The 19,630-nt window shown below is 43.3% G+C and overlaps 1 protein-coding gene across 1 annotated transcript in view; it reads right to left on the minus strand.

Moving 5' to 3' along the window:
• The window catches only part of CPNE4 (copine 4), an 828,774-nt gene that overhangs the window by 215,569 nt on the left and 593,575 nt on the right, over positions 1 to 19,630 (minus strand). The window lies entirely within an intron of this gene.

Here is a 19,630-nt window from a genome sequence, read left to right on the forward strand (position 1 = left end):
ATGGCATCCATACTTTCAAGTATCTTTTCAGAATAAGCTGTCCTTTCCTTTGTATTTACATGAATAATAACTCTGTAGCTGGCCATTTTATATCTTGTATCCTAGATTTTTACCAGTTTTCTTTCTGCATCATCTATCTCTAAATTTACAATCAACTGATAGCTGGTAGGAGAAGCCTGGTTGCAGTGATCTCTCCCATACACAGCACAGTATACAAAGGGGGATTCCTGCTCTTCATTCAATTTTTAGCATATATAGGCAAGCAACAGCAAGATGGAGGGTAGTTTACATCAGAGGTGAGCTGTCTGTAAGTGAATCAGCTCTGGGGTGAGATAAAAGACTTGTTAGAGAGATCACCACAATCTTTTTATTTCCCTCTGCCTGTTTCCTATTCCTACTCCACACTGCTCCTTTCTTCCCTTTCCATTGAGCATAATGGGCTGGGTCACATGACACCACAGTGAAAAGTCTTTTTTGAGCAAGACAAATTGAAGCTGTTTTTTCCAGAGAGTGTATGACGAGTTCAGGAAGCATGGAGGAGATGAAGTGGTGTCTGATAAGTGGAAAGAGAGCAGATTTCTCTGATGAGATATATTACAACATTTCTTATATTCACGTAGGCCCGGATTGCTAATCTGCCCAGCCAGGCAGATGCCCAGTGGGCCGACAGGTCTCCATCACAAAGTGAGCCGCCGGCCCTTTAAATCTAAGTGAAGGCCCCTTGTGCGCGCTTTATCTAGTTGCCCACGCTGACAAGGGCCGCAGTGCTCATTCGTGCGTGTGCGTGGCTGCTGCCCATGTCAGCGCAGGCAAGCAGGAGATGGCGTGCACACACGGGGTCAAAATATTTGTAAAGGCCGCTGTGGCACCAGCGCATAGGGCACCTCCCCCTCCATCTGTGTCTGACACTGGCCGGCCTGTACTAGCGTCAGGGAAGACTGCTCTCCTCACCGATTCCTGGGATCATCTCCTCTTCACTGCCGACGATGGACAGGACCCAACCCACCTCAGTTCTTCATCCTCCCCCATCTCAGGGACCTGGGTGAGTCCCAAGATGATTTTTTTAATTTATATACAGCAGTTGCACCTATATAATGTGTATAGACTGCTGTATATACAATATATAGGTGATACCGCTGTATATAATCACCGTATCACCTATAATGTATGTACAGCAGTCTATACACATTATATAGATGATACTGCTACTGCTATGTATATACATTATATAGGTGATACTGCTGTGTATATATAGAAATCAGGAGCAAAGCAAAGGAGTAGCTCAAATCACAATATATAGAAAAAAGTATAAATTTATTTAGACATACATTTTTTTAAAAAACACATAGAATATAACAAGATTTCAGGATATACAGTATGTCGTAGTGTGAACACAGCAAGCAAGTACCCCGTGAAGAAGTGTCCAGCGTGGACACGAAACGCGCGTCGTGCTTCTTACCATCCAGAGAGGGTCTTCTGTGCACACAGCGGTAAGTGCTGCAGATATTATTCCATCACCTTTCTTATGCTACTTTGCATGTAGGATTTTTTTTGCAGGGTCCCGTAATATAGTACAGCGTGTATTCACTTTACGCCTACTTAGGCTGCACTCGACTATTTGCGGTATCTTACCTGCTGCTCCTGTCACTCTTTGCAAGTCATAGTTATGATTATCAATATACTTAAAACTCTATACCAGTGTTTTTTCATATGACTTTGTGACGCCCGGGAGACCAAGGTACCCAGCACCAGATCAATGAGGTCCGTCTCTTGAGGGGGATGTCACTAGTGGCTTGACCCGGTGCTGTGGCCTCAGGCGATGCACAGTGTAAGGGATGTCATGAAGGAACAGACACTTACTTGATCAGCAGCAGGTCCTCTCAGCTGTGATGACCCCGATCCTAGATCGATGGCTATTGTCCAAATGAAAGACTGAGGCGCTGAAACGTTTAACCAGTTTACTTCAACAAAAAGGGATTTGTGACCAACACTGTCACCGGAGTCTGTATAAGAACTCTGAATTACTTTGACCCTGTTAGGATTTCCACCTCTTATTATGCGCAGTTTCTGTATGGCCCTGCTGCTGTATGTGAACTGGCTGCCGGCCCAATCTGTCTCTTCTATGCTCTGGTTCGACGGACAACCCGAGTCCTTTTTGTCGGCTTACCCCCTCTGGGAGTACCGCTAAACTCTGTGTCTGTTGCTGCGTCTTACCCTGGTGAAGCTGATATCACCTCACGTCCTTCCGGTTGCTGTATTATATATAATGAATATAGCCATGGATCCGGTATCCGTCTCTGCGCCTATTATGGGTAGTGATTATTGCTACCCAGTTCTCACAATGTCCTTTTTCTCTACTCCTCTTCTCCTACTATGGGTATTACGGGCCTATAATCCGTCATAGGGCTGTTAGGAGTTCAGTTATACGACCTCTCGCTTTCAGCTCCTCAGCCCAACTACCCGTCCTTTTCTCAGACCAGAATAGATCAAGGGGAGTCTCTGGAGCTCCCCCTTCTGGCCGGAGATGGTAGTGCAGTCTTGCTATTTTAATATTTGTATTTGGTGTCAATAACTATTTTTGTGGCAAATACCCCTAGGGGCGCCACATTTTCCCCCTTAGTTAAGAACAGTACTCCGGGACTGTGGGACGATAACATTTTGAAATAACAATTGATATGTACAGAGTCTTAAAAATGAAAAGTTACAAAAACCACTCAAAGAAACAAAAAAAAAATGGAATTCTGTAAAAAGTCACTTCAAATAGCGTCCATTAATACAGTTCTATCCTTGAAGGTACTAGGAAGCAAAGTTCACAAAGCAGTCTTTCCGGAGCTTTGATTTAGTGTTTCCGGGCTGATAAAAAGTTCAAGAATATGCAAGAAGTTCACACAGGTAAGTCTCTGTAGGTACTGGGCTTAAACGTTACGGAACGATAACAATGACTATAGTCTTATAGTTGGTAATCCGCATACCTGGCCGGTAATTGACCCTGGGTACTACGCTGGGATCTACGTAATAGCGGTGTCTCTTTATGTGGTGTACTACTGTCTACTGAGGATATAGTATCTGCCCTCTCTGCTAAAGATAATTCCACCACTATGGGGTTGGCAAGTCCACCGTGAATGGGATCACTCTGATCAGGAATCTGTTCTTCCTGACCTGGAACCTCTTGTAGTACGGGGTCAGGCTCTTCCTGTCTTGGGACTTCTAATATTGGATTCGGTGTTGGATAAAAGGCCACCATGGGAACCACTACTGCACCATGGTATGTTAGTAGGGTTTTGGGAAAGTCTCCTATACAGGTGTGATACATTTCCTCCTCTTTTTCCTTTACTGGTTGAATAACTTCTGATTCTGGCTGGACAACTTCTGGCTCTGTTTCCGGACATAATTTAAGATTGTCTCTTGACACTAGTACAGATGTTAAACCTCCATTTTTGCTAATGAGACACATTTTAGGATTATCCATTCTTGTTGGTAAAACTGTGTAGGGTACGGCTTCCCACTGATTATCCAGTTTATTGGTTCGACGATTCCTCTTGAGTACTTGGTCACCCGGTCTTAATGGAGTTGCTAGAGCATTCTGGTTGAAAGTTCGCTCTTGTCTTTCTCTGGTTTGCTGGAGGCTTCTTTCCACACTCTCTTGTATTTGGCGATACTGCTTTTGCCGTACGACATCCCAATTGGAGTCTTGAACTTCTGCGTCCGGTTTCAGAATTCCCATTTCTAGATCGATTGGCAATTGGCCGGGTCTTGCACGCATAAGATAAGCTGGGGTGCAGTTGGTAGAGCTCATCGGGACATGATTATACAGATCCACCAAGTCAGGCAATTTCTCTGGCCATTGATTCCTTTCCGTTTCAGGTAAAGTCTTTAGTAGGTCTATCACAATATGGTTCATCTTCTCACATAAGCCGTTTGTTTGCGGATGATAGGCCGTCGTCCGGATCTTTTTGCAACCATACATATTACAGAATTCTCTGAAGATCTCTGATTCAAAGGCTGTACCCTGGTCAGTGAGAACCTGTTCCGGATATCCATGGGGTCTACAAAAGTACGTTTGGAACGCTTTGGCTGCTGTTTTTGCAGTCAGATCTTTTACAGGTACTACTACCAAGAAGCGCGAATAATGATCCACGATGGTCAAGGCATAGACGTAACCAGACCGGCTCGGTGTCAACTTCACATGGTCCATGGCTACCAGTTCAAGTGGTTGTTTGGTGATTATGGGCTGCAGTGGTGCTCTTTGGCTCTTTTGATCGTTCCTTCTGAGGTTGCACGGTCCACAGTTTCTACACCACTGTTCGATTGATTTTCTCATCCCGACCCAATAAAATCTTTCTCTCAGAAGTACTTCTAGCTTTTTCCAACCAAAGTGACCAGCACCATTGTGGTAAGCCTCGAGGACCATCCTCACATCTTGTTTAGGCACGATAATCTGCCAAACCAATTCATGTGTTTTCGGATTGGTGTATCTTCTACAGAGTTTCCCTTGATACAGGAACATTTTGCCTCTCTCTTTCCAGAGTTGATGTGTCTCTTCTGGGGCATCCTCATCGGGATATGCACTTTGCTCAGTCAATAGTTCCTTCACTAGCTTCACGGCCGGATTGCTATCTTGGGTGTCAGCCCATCTATGGTGTGCTAACGGATTAAAATTCACTTCTTGTTGTTTCTGATAGGTATTTGACTGGCGATGTTTTACCTTGGGCTGATGAAAGGCTGGTAGTTCAATTTCTTCAAGCTCCCCCGTTTCTTCTTCTACATCTCTCAAGTGTGGCATCCGGGATAGGGCATCGGCATTTCCATTTTTACGACCTGCTCGATACTTGATCACGAAGTTGTAATTAGATAACCGGGCTATCCATCGCTGTTCTAACGCACCTAATTTAGCCGTGTCTAAGTGGGTCAATGGATTGTTGTCAGTATAGACAATAAATTCTGCACCGGTCAAATAGTGTTTGAAACGTTCAGTCACAGCCCAAACTACTGCCAGTAGCTCCAATTTGAAAGAGCTATAATTTTCAGAATTTCTTTCAGTAAGCCGGAGTTTTCTACTTGCAAATGCGATGACTTTCTCCCGACCTTCTTCCTTTTGTGACAGCACCGCTCCCAATCCCACATTACTGGCATCGGTGTAGAGGATGAAAGGTTGATGGTAATCCGGGTACGCCAGAACTTCTTCTCCGGTTAGTGCCTTCTTTAGTTGTTCAAAGGAGTTTTCTCTTTCGTCGTTCCAATGAAAAGGAGGGTTTCGGTTTGAAGGTTTCTTCGTCTGCCCTATCAAAGTATCTTGCAAGGGCGCTGCCAATTTGGTAAATCCTTTTATAAATCTACGATAGTAACCCACTAATCCCAAGAATTGCCTCACTTCTTTTATGTTGGTAGGTCTTGGCCAATCCCTTATGGCAGTTATTTTCTCGGGATCCGGTGCTACTCCCTCCGAACTCACGATGTGCCCTAAGTATTGTACCTTTGGCTTGAGAAGGTGACATTTGGATGGTTTGATTTTCATACCATACTTGGATAAGGCTTCGAACACCTCTGCCAGGTCTGTTAAGTGCTGTTCGTAAGTCTTTGAGTAGACGATCACATCATCTAGGTACAGGAGGACCGTCTCGAAGTTCTTGTGTCCGAGGCAACATTCCATCAGTCGCTGGAAAGTACCGGATGCGTTACAGAGTCCGAACGGCATGCGATTAAATTAGCTTAGACCCATTGGTGTGGTGAATGCCGTTTTTTCTTTATCTCTCTCAGCCACAGGGACTTGCCAATACCCGCTTGTTAAGTCTAAGGTGGAAAAATAATTAGCAGATTTCAAAGCAGTCAAGGACTCTTCTATCCTAGGCAAGGGATAGGCGTCTTTATGGGTGATGTTATTAATCCGCCGGTAGTCTACGCACATTCTCATGGTTCCGTCCTTTTTTTGACAATCACCAGAGGGGCCACCCAAGGGCTACAACTATCTCTTATTACCCCGGCCTGTTTCATCTCTCTCAGCATGTCCTTCGCGCATTGATAGTGAGCGGGCGGTATGGGTCTATATCTTTCTTTTATCGGGGGATGGTCACCGGTGGGGATTGTATGTTCCACCCCTTCTATCCGTCCGAAGTCTAATGGGTGTTTACTGAAGACCTGTTCATATTCCGTCACTAATCTATACACCCCTTGTCTTTGATGGGTAGGTGTTGAATCTACACCCACATCTAGCTATTGGCACCAATCCTCCGATTCTCCATCTGAGCCGTTATTTTCCACCTGACAGGTCGATTCTAAGGGCTCAACGGTTTTGATGGCATTGTTGTCAACAGTATATAACTTTGCCACTGTAGCATACCTTGGCAAAGTGACCTCTTCCTCTCCACAGTTCAAAAGTCGTACCGGCACCCGTCCCCGGAGTACCTCGACCACCCCTCGTGCCGTGAGTATAGTGGGCCTGCTGTCGGTGTACGCTGGTTCTATTAAGGCTTGATAGTCTCGTCCTTTAGTACCAATGGCCGCTCTACACCATACCAGCATTTCTGTTTTTGGTGGGATTACAATAGACGTTGGATCACTCACCCTCACACTGCCGATTTCTCCACCTGCAACTTCTATCTGTTGCCTTAACATTAATACTTTTATTTCCCTCCGGAGAACTCTCTGCTGACAGGATCGGGCAGTTTCAGCAATTTGTTGTAAGACAGAAATAACTTCAGAAAAGCAGTTCTCTAACACATTCATTCCTATCAATACAGTTGGTTCACAGTTCTGTCGGTCGACATCAACGACAATTATACCCTGTTTCTTCAATTCTGCTTTACCAATCTTTATGGTCATCTCCCTGAATCCTAGTTTCGGTACCAACTTACCATTACTGGCCCATATATCTAGTTCAACATCACAGGGTCCTTTATCAATATCTACCTCAGCCCAGTACCTCTTATAAAGGATATATGGTATAGATGAAATCTGGGAACCTGTATCCAGCAAAGCGTTGAGGGGAATTCCGTCCAGCACGATAGGGATGATGGGTCGTCCTCCGATGTACCTGTCGTGCCAGAGTGTTGGGCCTTGAAAATTCATTCCTGCGAAGCGGCCCGCATTCCCAGGGGATTCCCGTTTAAATCACAATTTCGTGCAAAGTGGCCTGGCTGCTGGCAACGGCAGCAAATGGGCTGTCCATCCGGTTGGTAGCGGTCACGGGGTCGTCCTCTCCATGTCGGGTATCTCTGGGACCTCATCCATGGAACATCCTCTCTACGGTTTGCCAACTCCATCTTGGGTTCTCTCATCTCCTGCATAGTTTTAGCCATTGAAGCAACAACATCAGTTAAAGAGTCAAGCTTTTGCTGAAGAGCCTCATTAGTAATGGGCCCCAGAGACTTAGCACTGGCACCGGACGTAGCTGATGTCACTGGTATTCCCCGTTGCTGAAGTGCATCTGCCATGGGTTGTGTGAGATCCTGATCCCGAGGTGCCTCTGCCAGCTGGAGACGTATAGCGCTCTCCTTTAATTGGGCAAATGTCAATTCAGGGATCTTAAAAACAAGCATGCTCACATGCCCCCGGTGAGAAGGGGTGTAGAGTCCCTCAATAAATTGATCTCTTAGCAGTTTATCGGCTCCTGTGTTAAAAATGGGTTCAGCTAGTGTAAGTGATTTAAGGGCTTCCTGCAAGTTTAATGCAAAATCTCTCACGCCCTCATTAGCTTTTTGTTTGCAATTAAAGAATCGTACTTTAGCTTTGCTGCTGCTAGTGGTTTCAAATGTAGCTTTTAATCCAGCAAATATGCGTTCAACAGTACCTTTTAGATCAGTTGCCCATGCTGTGACTTCTCGCTTAGCATGGCCACTTAACTGCATCATCAGGAGATTAACACGCTGAGCTTCACCCACGGGGAACATGTCAAAATGAGCCAGCATCTTTTCCCTGAAACCGTCAAGGGTATTAGGTTCACCTTCATACATTGGAAGCCACGGGCCACCCGGGGTATATGGCATCAACACCGGCATGATGGGCGCCACTCCTTGCACTGCTGCGCTGCCAGGCTCTCTATCGACACTCTGTCTTTCAGCTGCATTAGCGTCGCCGGGTGCTGCGGCGTCTCCGTGCTGTGACATACTGTACCCCCTTAGTTAATCCAGACCCCTCCGGTCCCAGCTTCCGTCTAGATAATGTAGATTCGTTCCTCTGTGCAGCAGGATGACAATGACACGCCCCCTGCTGCCTCTAACTGCCGCACGCTCTGTGATGGTGGATTTTGAAGTTTTTCAGTTAGATTGGGGCTTGGGTAATGAGTGACGTAGCTCGATTAACAGTTTTGTGCCTGACAGTTATGAGATGATTACTTCAGGGGATGGCAGCCATTTTTACCCCATTATAACCAATGGAGAAAAGTCACTTTCAATAGTTTTCAATGGGGAACGGGATTTTCTTTAACAAAGTCAATTTCCAAGATTTTTCATCCAAATTTTCACAGTTTCAGACTCCAATTATGGCACACAATACCCGGTGTACGGGCTGGCCCAATCCTGTTCGTGATGCCAGTTGTGACGCCCGGGAGACCAAGGTACCCAGCACCAGATCAATGAGGTCCGTCTCTTGAGGGGGATGTCACTAGTGGCTTGACCCGGTGCTGTGGCCTCAGGCGATGCACAGTGTAAGGGATGTCATGAAGGAACAGACACTTACTTGATCAGCAGCAGGTCCTCTCAGCTGTGATGACCCCGATCCTAGATCGATGGCTATTGTCCAAATGAAAGACTGAGGCGCTGAAACGTTTAACCAGTTTACTTCAACAAAAAGGGATTTGTGACCAACACTGTCACCGGAGTCTGTATAAGAACTCTGAATTACTTTGACCCTGTTAGGATTTCCACCTCTTATTATGCGCAGTTTCTGTATGGCCCTGCTGCTGTATGTGAACTGGCTGCTGGCCCAATCTGTCTCTTCTATGCTCTGGTTCAACGGACAACCCGAGTCCTTTTTGTCGGCTTACCCCCTCTGGGAGTACCACTAAACTCTGTGTCTGTTGCTGCGTCTTACCCTGGTGAAGCTGATATCACCTCACGTCCTTCCGGTTGCTGTATTACATATAATGAATATAGCCACGGATCCGGTATCCATCTCTGCGCCTATTATGGGTAGTGATTATTGCTACCCGGTTCTCACAATGTCCTTTTTCTCTACTCCTCTTCTTCTTCTATGGGTATTACGGGCCTATAATCCGTCATAGGGCTGTTAGGAGTTCAGTTATACGACCTCTCGCTTTCAGCTCCTCAGCCCAACTACCCGTCCTTTTCTCAGACCAGAATAGATCAAGGGGAGTCTCTGGAGCTCCCCCTTCTGGCCGGAGATGGTAGTGCAGTCTTGCTATTTTAATATTTGTATTTGGTGTCAATAACTATTTTTGTGGCAAATACCCCTAGGGGCGCCACAACTGCCTTGGCATAACATTGTGTTGCATGTTTGGCTACCTGGGCGAGGCTCCATATCATTATATGATATGTACTTACGATATACTTGTCAGAGCCCTGTTTGGCTATCTGCTACATTGCCTTTACTATTCATAATGAGCCGAAGTTATATTTATGACTATATTAATATCTAATTGATATATAACTATTGTATAGAGTGTTGTTACTTGCTTGCTGTGTGCACACTATGACATACTGTATATCCTGAAATCTTGTTATATTGTATGTGTTTTTAAAAAAATGTTTGTCTAAATAAATTTATACTTTTTTCTATATACTGTGATTCGAGCTACTCCTTTGCTTTGCTCCTGATTTCTATAGTATTTATGGAGTCTGAATCGTTTTTCATGTGTTGGGCTACTACCTAGTACCCCCACTTAGTAAGCATCTATCATGCACCTGGGTTTGTTTGTATACATGCTGTGTATATATGTACATGTGTGTGTGTGTGTATATATATATATATATATATATATATATATATATACACACACACGTACATATATACACGGCAGTATCAACTATATATAACGTATATATACATATCAGTAGCAGTATTGCCTATATAATGTATATGGATTGCGTCATGTTGAGAACAATAAAACCGAAAAATTATCAATGTAAATCACAACTAATATCCCACGGAGGTCTGGAGTTGGAATGATGCTCAAAATCAAAGTGGGAAATGAAGTTACAGGCTGATCCAACTTCAGTGGAAATGCCTCAAGACAAGGAAATGATGCTCAGTAGTGTGTGTGGCCTCCACGTGCCTGTATGACCTCCTTACAATGCCTGGGCATGCTCCTGATGAGGCGGTGGATGGTCTCCTGAGGGATCTCCTCCCAGAACTGGACTGAAATGCGCGCAAACCTCATCATCAACTACAAAAAATGTCTGACTGCTGTGCTTGCCAACAAGGGCTTTGCCACCAATTTATTAAGTCTTGTTTGCCAGAGGGATCAAATACTTATTTCTGACTGCAAAATGCAAATAAATTTATATAATTTATACAATGTGATTTTCTGGATTTTATTTTTGATATTCTATCTCTCAATGTTAAAATGAACCTACCCTTAAAATTACAGACTGTTCATGTCTTTGTCAGTGGGCAAACTTACAAAATCAGCAAGGGATTAAATACTTATTTCCCACAGTGTACATCTTTTGGGCTTGTCAGTAAAGAACATAAGTCACTAGCATGACAAGTCTCCACCCTGGTGACATCAAAATGTAACAAATAATATTTTAATTTAAAACTTTAAGTTCTTCTAATCCTTGTTAGATGGCTATGCATTTTTTTTAAATTTACTCAGTACGGGCTAAATAAGTAGTTATCATTGATATGCAGTAAAGGTGCTTGAGGAACAGGAGCCCTCATTCTTTTGTCCAACAAGAATCCATCAACTTCAAGTAGACATTTCTCGAGAGCAGCACAATGAAAACCGCTGTCATGAGGACAATAGCTATTCGAATGGATGTATCCTACAAAGCTGTCCTGAGTAGCTGTTCTTTTATATGTCAGTTAACAAGGTCTGAAGGGCAGTTTTTCCTCTTTTTGTACAATATTGATATCATTTTAGCTGCACACATTCTGGAAATATAAGGAAAACACTACCAGCACTATTATCAGTTTTCTACCATTTGATAGAATGCATCACTCATTTCTGCTTGAATGGCTCTTTCAACACATAGTGAAATGGGTTATTTTTATTCTGACCCATCTGCAATTCATTACACACCTGGATACTGGAAATCAGCAATCTCAGAGAGATGATTGTTTTACCAAGCAAAAACAGCATGGTACATCTGTATTAAGAGACATCTCTCATTATGTTAAATGCCCACAAGGTACCAGCCTGCTGTCATTTTCTGAAATGTATTAGGGAATAGATCCAGATCACAATTCCTGGTTACCGTAATTAGGAAATGAAAACTCTCCATAAAAGCAAAAGTCAAAAACTGTACTCTTCACATTTGAGGTAGAGCGAAAAATGTATGTCATGCTCCAACTCATGCAGTGTGATAATGGTATTCTTTCCTAAAAGGACAGTTTGCATCTGCAATATTAATAGGATTTTTCCAGAAAATACCTGAAAAACCTAAAACATCAAGAATGGTTGTATGGGCCTTTATCATCTCCTGCCCCTATAATCCAATGGTAACTCTGATGCATGAATGATCTACCTTTCTATCTTTCCACTCATTCCATCCCATTTATTGCCCACCAAAGTCAATTCAAAATACTAAAAATGACTTACACAGCTGTCAATAGTATGTCCCCTTCATACATCTCAGAACCTAATCTCCTTACAAGATCTCCTATGTTTTCCTCTTGTCTGATCTTCATACAACCATGTCCAACATTTCTGCAGTGCTTCCTCAACGGATCAAACTCTCCCCCACCTTTGAAACCTTCAAAAGCATTCTGAACACCCTTCTCTTTAGGAAGACCTATAACCTGCATTTACCATCCTGCCACTTCACTGCCATGTAAGCAACTTCTACCATCACTCTCCTTGTCTTTTTCATTGTAAGCTCTTGCAGGCAGGGGGCTATTTCTCTTTGCACCAGTGTCACCATTTTAGTTCCCTTTTTTTGTACTTGTCTTTTTTGTCTTTTATTATATAATTTAATCCTTTTCATGTATACTAAACCCTGTAATTAATGCTGATTTACATTACAACATAGTTATGTAGCTATTATAAGTTTGTCATTTAGGGCAAATTATTATTAAATTGCTATATATTTTTTAATGGCCAAAAAAGCAGTTAAAGCAAATATGGCTACATATTTCAGAATGCCAACTGCATACTTTATTAAATAGATGTCTTAGACCTGATGAGTCTGGTGTACATACTTTGAAAATGCTGGTCAAAATGACTAATGTAATCCTTTTTGAAATTTTAAACTCAATCTGCTGCTCAGTACAAGGTGCAGCTGTCAGTCAGGCTGGGGTTGGGTGGAGAATAAATACACTTGCACTAATGAGTTTTTTCCTTTTATAGCTGGACTCGTAAGATGGTCTTTTTAATGTCAGTATTATACAGCAATTTTAGTTTGAACTTTTAAACAAAGTACAACAGCTTCAGCAGGTCCAAGAGATCTATTTAACAATGCATGCAATTTGAATGTGAAACATTGTGCCATATTCCTTTAAATGGCAATTCCAGCTCTTCTATGCTGTGTAGTAAATAATATTTATATAATCCTCGAACACCAAGATCAGACAATGCTATTACAGGCATAATGGCTTAAGGTAGGGGTGGGCAATTAATTAACATATTCATTATAATTATTAATATTGATATTAATTTTACCGCTTAATATTGAGCAGAGTTAAGTGTGCTGATATACCACATAGGCCTGCACACAGCCCCTCAATATACAGTATGAGCCCCCACATAGTCTCCTATATACAAAATAAGCACACACATAGCCTCCTATACACAGTATGAGCCCCACATACCCTCCTATATACAGTATGAGCCCCCATAGCCTCACTATATACAGCATGAGTCCCACATATCTTCTTATATACAGCATGTGCCCCATATAGCTTGAAATATACAGTATGAGCCCCCACATAGTCTCCTATATACAAAATAAGCACACACATAGCCTCCTATACACAGTATGAGCCCCCATAGCCTTACTATATACAGCATGAGCCCCACATATCTTCTTATATACAGCATGTTCCCCACAAAACCTCTTATATACAGCATGTGCCCCATATAGCCTGAAATATACAGTATGAGCCCCCACATAGCCTCTGTATATAGAGTATAAACCCCAGATAGCCTCCATATATACAATGTGAGTTCCACATAGCCTCCTGTATACAGTATAAGCACCCAGGGTGCGGGGTAGGACACATCACTTCTTTTTGACCCCACCACCAAGCAGCAACTTCCCCCCCCCCCGAGCAGGTAACATTTTGATACCATAGCATTCTATAGTGACTGAGGGTTTTTGTGTATACGTGTTTGCTGCATGGACACTTTTTGATCCAGGAGAATGTCAATTAGGCTATATATGGATTTTTACTAGTTCCCCTACCTCCTCTGGCTGTTGATATAATTTGATCTTACACATTCTACCAATGAGGAGGTATTATTCTGGACGCAAAAGGCTTATCATTCTTTCTTCTTATCCTTTTTGGGACATTTGTCATTCCATAGCCATTTGCCTGCCATATATTTTATGACACTTATTATTTTCCTCCCAATTTTCTTCATTTTGGTGCAGGTTCCTTTTCTACGTGCTGTCTCCTCCCTCGTTTTTTTTTTTTTTTTTTGGAGGTTATCCTTTATTCCCCCGCCTTTTTACAGTATATTCTTTCATGGTTTTTATATTGTAATAAATAAAAGATATACATTTTATTCACTTTTCTTTGTCTCTGGTCACTTCCTACTGTTATGGTTCATCACATATCAGTGTGGTATATAATAGGCACCCACATAGTCTCCTATGTACCGCATGAGCCCTCACATAGTCTCATTGTATACAGTGTGAGCCCCACATAGTCTGTTATATATAGCATGTGCCCGACATAGCCTCTTATATACAGCATGTGCCTTACATAGCCTCCATATACACAGTCTGAGCCCTACATAGCCTCCTAAATACTGTATGAGCCCCTATTATATACAGCTTGAGACTCCACATAGCTGGTTCTTTCTAATAGACCAGATACAATTTCAGATCTATAGGTCAGTGAACACTTGGGAAGCAGTGACCATAACATAGAAAGTTTCAATGTAATTTTCAATCAGACATTCAAAAGAGGAAATGCCAAAACCTAGAACTTTAAGAAAGCTGATTTCAACAAATTAAGGGAAGAGCTTAATCATAAAGACTGGGACAACATCACGGTAACTGGGGATACCAAACATAAATGGGGCATTTTTAAGGAAATACTACTAGAATCCTGCAGAAAACTTATACCATCAGGTCATAAAATGTCAAGGAATAAAAAGAAACCATTATGGATGAATAACAGTACAAAGTGAAAGCCAAGAATACTGAAATAGCATTTCAGGAGTATAAAGATCTAAATAAGAAATGTAAAAAAGAAATCAAGCTAGCAAAGTTATATACAGAGAAACAAATCACCAACAACATTAAAATAAATTTTAAAAAAATATATCAATACCAAAATGAAAATTACAGATGGTATCGGCCCCTTAAAAGATGACAATAAAGAGATAATCACAGAGGATAAAGAAAAGGCTGAGATATTAAACAGGCACTTTTCATCCATGTTCACCAATGAACTATCTGTTACAGGGATCATTAATAAAATACACACCCTGATATAACTAGTTTAACACAAAAAGAAGTACATCTACATCTAAGCAATTTAAACGTTGACAAATCCCCCGACCCAGATGGCAGTCATCCACGGATACTGAGGGAATTGAGCTCAATAATTGACAGACCGCTATATCTCATATTCTTAGACTCTCTTGTAACAGGGGTAGTGCCACAGGTTTGGAGGATGGCTCCCATGGTACCAATGTTTAAGAAAGGTAAGAAGGTGGATCCAGGCAACTTAGGACCGGTAAGCCTGACATCAGTAGTGTGCAAAATTTTTGAGGGCATTATAAGAGATGACCTGCAGAAATATATTGTAGATAATTATATATAACTGACAACTAGCATGGATTCATAAAGAATAAGTCATGTCTAACTAACATATTGGGTTTCTATGAGGAGGTAAGTGCAAATCTGGATGTTGGTAATGCGGTTGATGTGGTGATTTATTTAGACTTTGGAATGGCATTTGATACAGTTCCACATAACAGCCTTATACTGAAGCAGCAGAAGCTAAGATTGTGGGAAGCTCTATGCAGATGGGTAAGGAATTGGCTAAATGACAGGAAACAAAGAGTTGTCATAAATGGTACGTTCTTGAAACAGGATTGTCATGAATCCCAATGGCTAGGGATAGCACAGGACAAGCAAAGTACAAATATATTACGGACGAGCTCTAGGGTGATGGAACCTGGGCTGACCGCTGCCCTACGCCTGACAAACGCAACTAGAGATAGCCAGGGAGCGTGCCTACGTTGGTTCTAGACGCCACGCACCAGCCTAAGAGCTAACTAGCACTGCAGAGAAAATAAAGACCTCACTTGCCTCCAGCGGAATGAACCCCAAAAGATATAGTTGCCCCCCACATGTATTGACGGTGAAATGAGAGGAAGGCACACACATAGAGATGATATATATAGTTTTAGCAAATTGAGGCCCGCTGTAAACTAGAAAGCAGAACGATACAAAAGGGGACTGAGCGGTCAGCAAAAAACCCTAATCAAAAAAACCATCCTGAGATTACAAGAACCCATGTGCCAACTCATGGCACATGGGGAGAACCTCAGTCCACTAGAGCTACCAGCCAGCATAGAGACATAATAAGCAAGCTGGACAAAAAACCAAACAACTGAAAATCAGCACTTAGCTTATCCTGAAAGATCTGGGAGCAGGTAGGCAGGAACCAAACAGAGCACATCTGAATACATTGATAGCCGGCAAGGGAAATGACAGAAAGGCCAGGTAAAATAGGAAACACCCAGCCACTGATGGACAGGTGGAAACCAAAGGCCGCAACCCACCAAAGTCACCCAGTACAAGCAGTAACCACCAGAGGGAGCCCACAAACAGAATCCACAACAGTACCCCCCCCTTGAGGAGGGGTCACCGAACCCTCACGAGAACCCCCAGGGCGATCAGGGTGAGCTCTATGGAAGGCGCGGACCAAATCAGTCGCATGAACATCGGAGGCGACCACCCAGGAATTATCCTCCTGACCATAACCCTTCCACTTAACCAAATACTGGAGTTTGCGTCTGGAAACACGAGAATCCAAGATCTTCTCAACAACATACTCCAATTCTCCCTCCACCAGCACCGGAGCAGGAGGCTCAACCGAAGGAACAACGGGCACCTCATACCTCCGCAACAACGACCGATGGAACACATTATGAATAGCAAACGATGCTGGGAGATCCAAACGAAAAGATACAGGGTTAAGAATCTCCGAGATCCTATAAGGACCGATGAACCGAGGCTTGAACTTAGGAGAAGAGACCTTCATAGGGACAAAACGAGAAGACAACCACACCAAATCCCCAACAAGAAGTCGGGGACCCACGCGGCGACGGCGATTAGCAAACTGCTGAGTCTTCTCCTGAGATAACTTCAAATTGTCCACCACCTGATTCCAAATCTGATGTAGCCTGTCCACCACCACGTCCACTCCAGGACAATCCGAAGGCTCCACCTGACCAGAGGAAAAACGAGGATGAAACCCCGAATTACAAAAAAAAGGAGAGACCAACGTGGCCGAACTAGCCTGATTATTAAGAGCAAATTCGGCCAGTGGCAAAAAAGCAACCCAGTCATCTTGATCAGCAGAAACAAAACACCTCAAATAAGTTTCCAAGGTCTGATTAGTTCGCTCCGTCTGGCCATTCGTCTGAGGATGGAATGCAGACGAGAAAGACAAATCAATGCCCATCTTGGCACAAAACGTCCGCCAAAATCTAGACACAAACTGGGATCCCCTGTCAGAAACGATATTCTCCGGAATCCCATGCAAACGAACCACGTTCTGAAAAAATAAAGGGACCAACTCAGAGGAGGAAGGCAACTTAGGCAAGGGCACCAAATGAACCATCTTAGAAAAGCGGTCACACACAACCCAGATAACGGACATTTTCTGTGAAACCGGGAGATCAGAAATAAAATCCATGGAAATGTGCGTCCAAGGCCTCTTCGGGATGGGCAAGGATAACAACAACCCACTGGCCCGAGAACAGCAAGGCTTAGCTCGAGCACACACTTCACAAGACTGCACAAAGGTACGCACATCCCTAGACAAGGAAGGCCACCAAAAAGACCTGGCCACCAAGTCTCTAGTACCAAATATTCCAGGATGACCAGCCAACACAGAAGAATGGACCTCGGAGATGACTCTACTGGTCCAATCATCCGGAACAAACAGTCTTTCTGGTGGACAACGATCCGGTTTATCCACCTGAAACTCCTGCAATGCACGTCGCAAGTCTGGGGATACGGCGGACAATATTACCCCATCCCTAAGGATACCAGTAGGCCCAGAGTCTCCAGGAGAGTCAGGCACAAAACTCCTGGAAAGAGCATCTGCCTTCACATTCTTTGAACCTGGCAGGTATGAAACCACGAAATTGAAACGAGAAAAAAACAACGACCAACGAGCCTGTCTAGGATTCAAACGCCTGGCAGACTCAAGGTAAATGAGATTCTTGTGATCAGTCAAGACCACCACACGATGTTTAGCACCCTCAAGCCAATGACGCCACTCCTCAAATGCCCACTTCATGGCCAAAAGCTCCCGATTACCCACATCATAATTGCGCTCGGCGGGCGAGAATTTTCTAGAGAAGAATGCACATGGCTTCATCACCGAGCCATTAGAACTTCTCTGTGACAAAACCGCCCCCGCTCCAATCTCGGAAGCATCAACCTCAACCTGAAAAGGAAGTGAAACATCTGGTTGACACAACACAGGAGCAGAAGAAAACCGGCGCTTAAGTTCCTGAAAGGCCTCCACGGCCGCAGGAGACCAATCAGCAACATCAGCACCCTTTTTAGTCAAATCAGTCAAAGGTTTAGCAACACTGGAAAAATTAGCAATGAACCGACGATAAAAATTAGCAAACCCCAAGAACTTCTGAAGGCTCTTAACAGATGTAGGTTGTGTCCAGTCACAAATCGCCTGAACCTTGATGGGATCCATCTCAATAGTAGAAGGAGAAAAAATGTACCCCAAAAAAGAAATCTTCTGGACTCCAAAGAGACACTTTGAGCCCTTCACAAACAGAGAATTGGCCCGCAGAACCTGAAACACCTTCCTGACCTGTAGAACATGAGACTCCCAGTCATCAGAAAACGCCAAAATATCATCCAAATACACAATCATAAACTTATCCAGATATTCACGGAAAATATTGTGCATAAAGGACTGAAAGACTGACGGAGCATTGGAGAGTCCAAAAGGCATTACCAAATACTCAAAATGGCCCTCAGGCGTATTAAATGCGGTTTTCCACTCATCACCCTGTTTTATCCGCACCAGATTATACGCACCGCGAAGATCTATCTTAGTGAACCACCTAGCCCCCTTAATGCGAGCAAACAAATCAGTCAATAATGGCAATGGATACTGATACTTGACTGTAATCTTATTCAGAAGGCGATAATCTATACAAGGCCTCAGGGAACCATCTTTTTTTGCCACAAAAAAAAAACCTGCTCCCAGAGGGGACGAAGATGGACGAATATGTCCCTTTTCCAAGGACTCCTTAATATAATTCCGCATAGCAGTATGCTCTGGCAGTGACAGATTAAATAAACGACCCTTAGGGAACTTACTGCCAGGAATCAATTCTATAGCACAGTCACAATCTCTATGCGGAGGGAGCGAATTGAGCTTAGGCTCCTCAAAAACATCCCTATAGTCAGACAAAAACGCAGGGATCTCAGAAGGAGTAGATGAAGCGATTGAAATCGGAGGTGCATCATCATGAACCCCCTGACATCCCCAGCTTAACACAGACATTGTTTTCCAGTCCAGGACAGGATTATGAGTTTGTAACCATGGCAAACCAAGCACTAGTACATCATGTAAATTATAAAGTACAAGGAAGCGAATCACCTCCTGATGAACGGGAGTCATGCGCATGGTCACTTGTGTCCAATACTGCGGTTTATTCATAGCCAATGGTGTAGAGTCAATTCCCTTCAGAGGAATAGGAACTTCCAGAGGTTCCAGACTAAAACCGCAGCGTTTAGCAAATGACCAATCCATAAGACTCAGGGCAGCGCCCGAATCCACATAGGCATCGACGGAAATGGAAGACAGTGAAAAAATCAGAGTCACAGACAAAATGAACTTAGGCTGCAGAGTACCAATGGCAAAATATTTATCAACCCTTTTTGTGCGTTTAGAGCATGCTGATATAACATGAGCTGAATCACCACAATAGAAACACAAACCATTTTTCCGCCTATAATTTTGCCGTTCACTTCTGGACTGAATTCTATCACATTGCATAGTCTCAGGTGCCTGTTCAGAAGACACCGCCAACTGGTGCACGGGTTTGCGCTCCCGTAAACGCCGATCAATC

This window comes from Ranitomeya variabilis, chromosome 6 (genome assembly GCF_051348905.1).
Source record: "Ranitomeya variabilis isolate aRanVar5 chromosome 6, aRanVar5.hap1, whole genome shotgun sequence".
NCBI classification, from domain to species: domain Eukaryota; kingdom Metazoa; phylum Chordata; class Amphibia; order Anura; family Dendrobatidae; genus Ranitomeya; species Ranitomeya variabilis.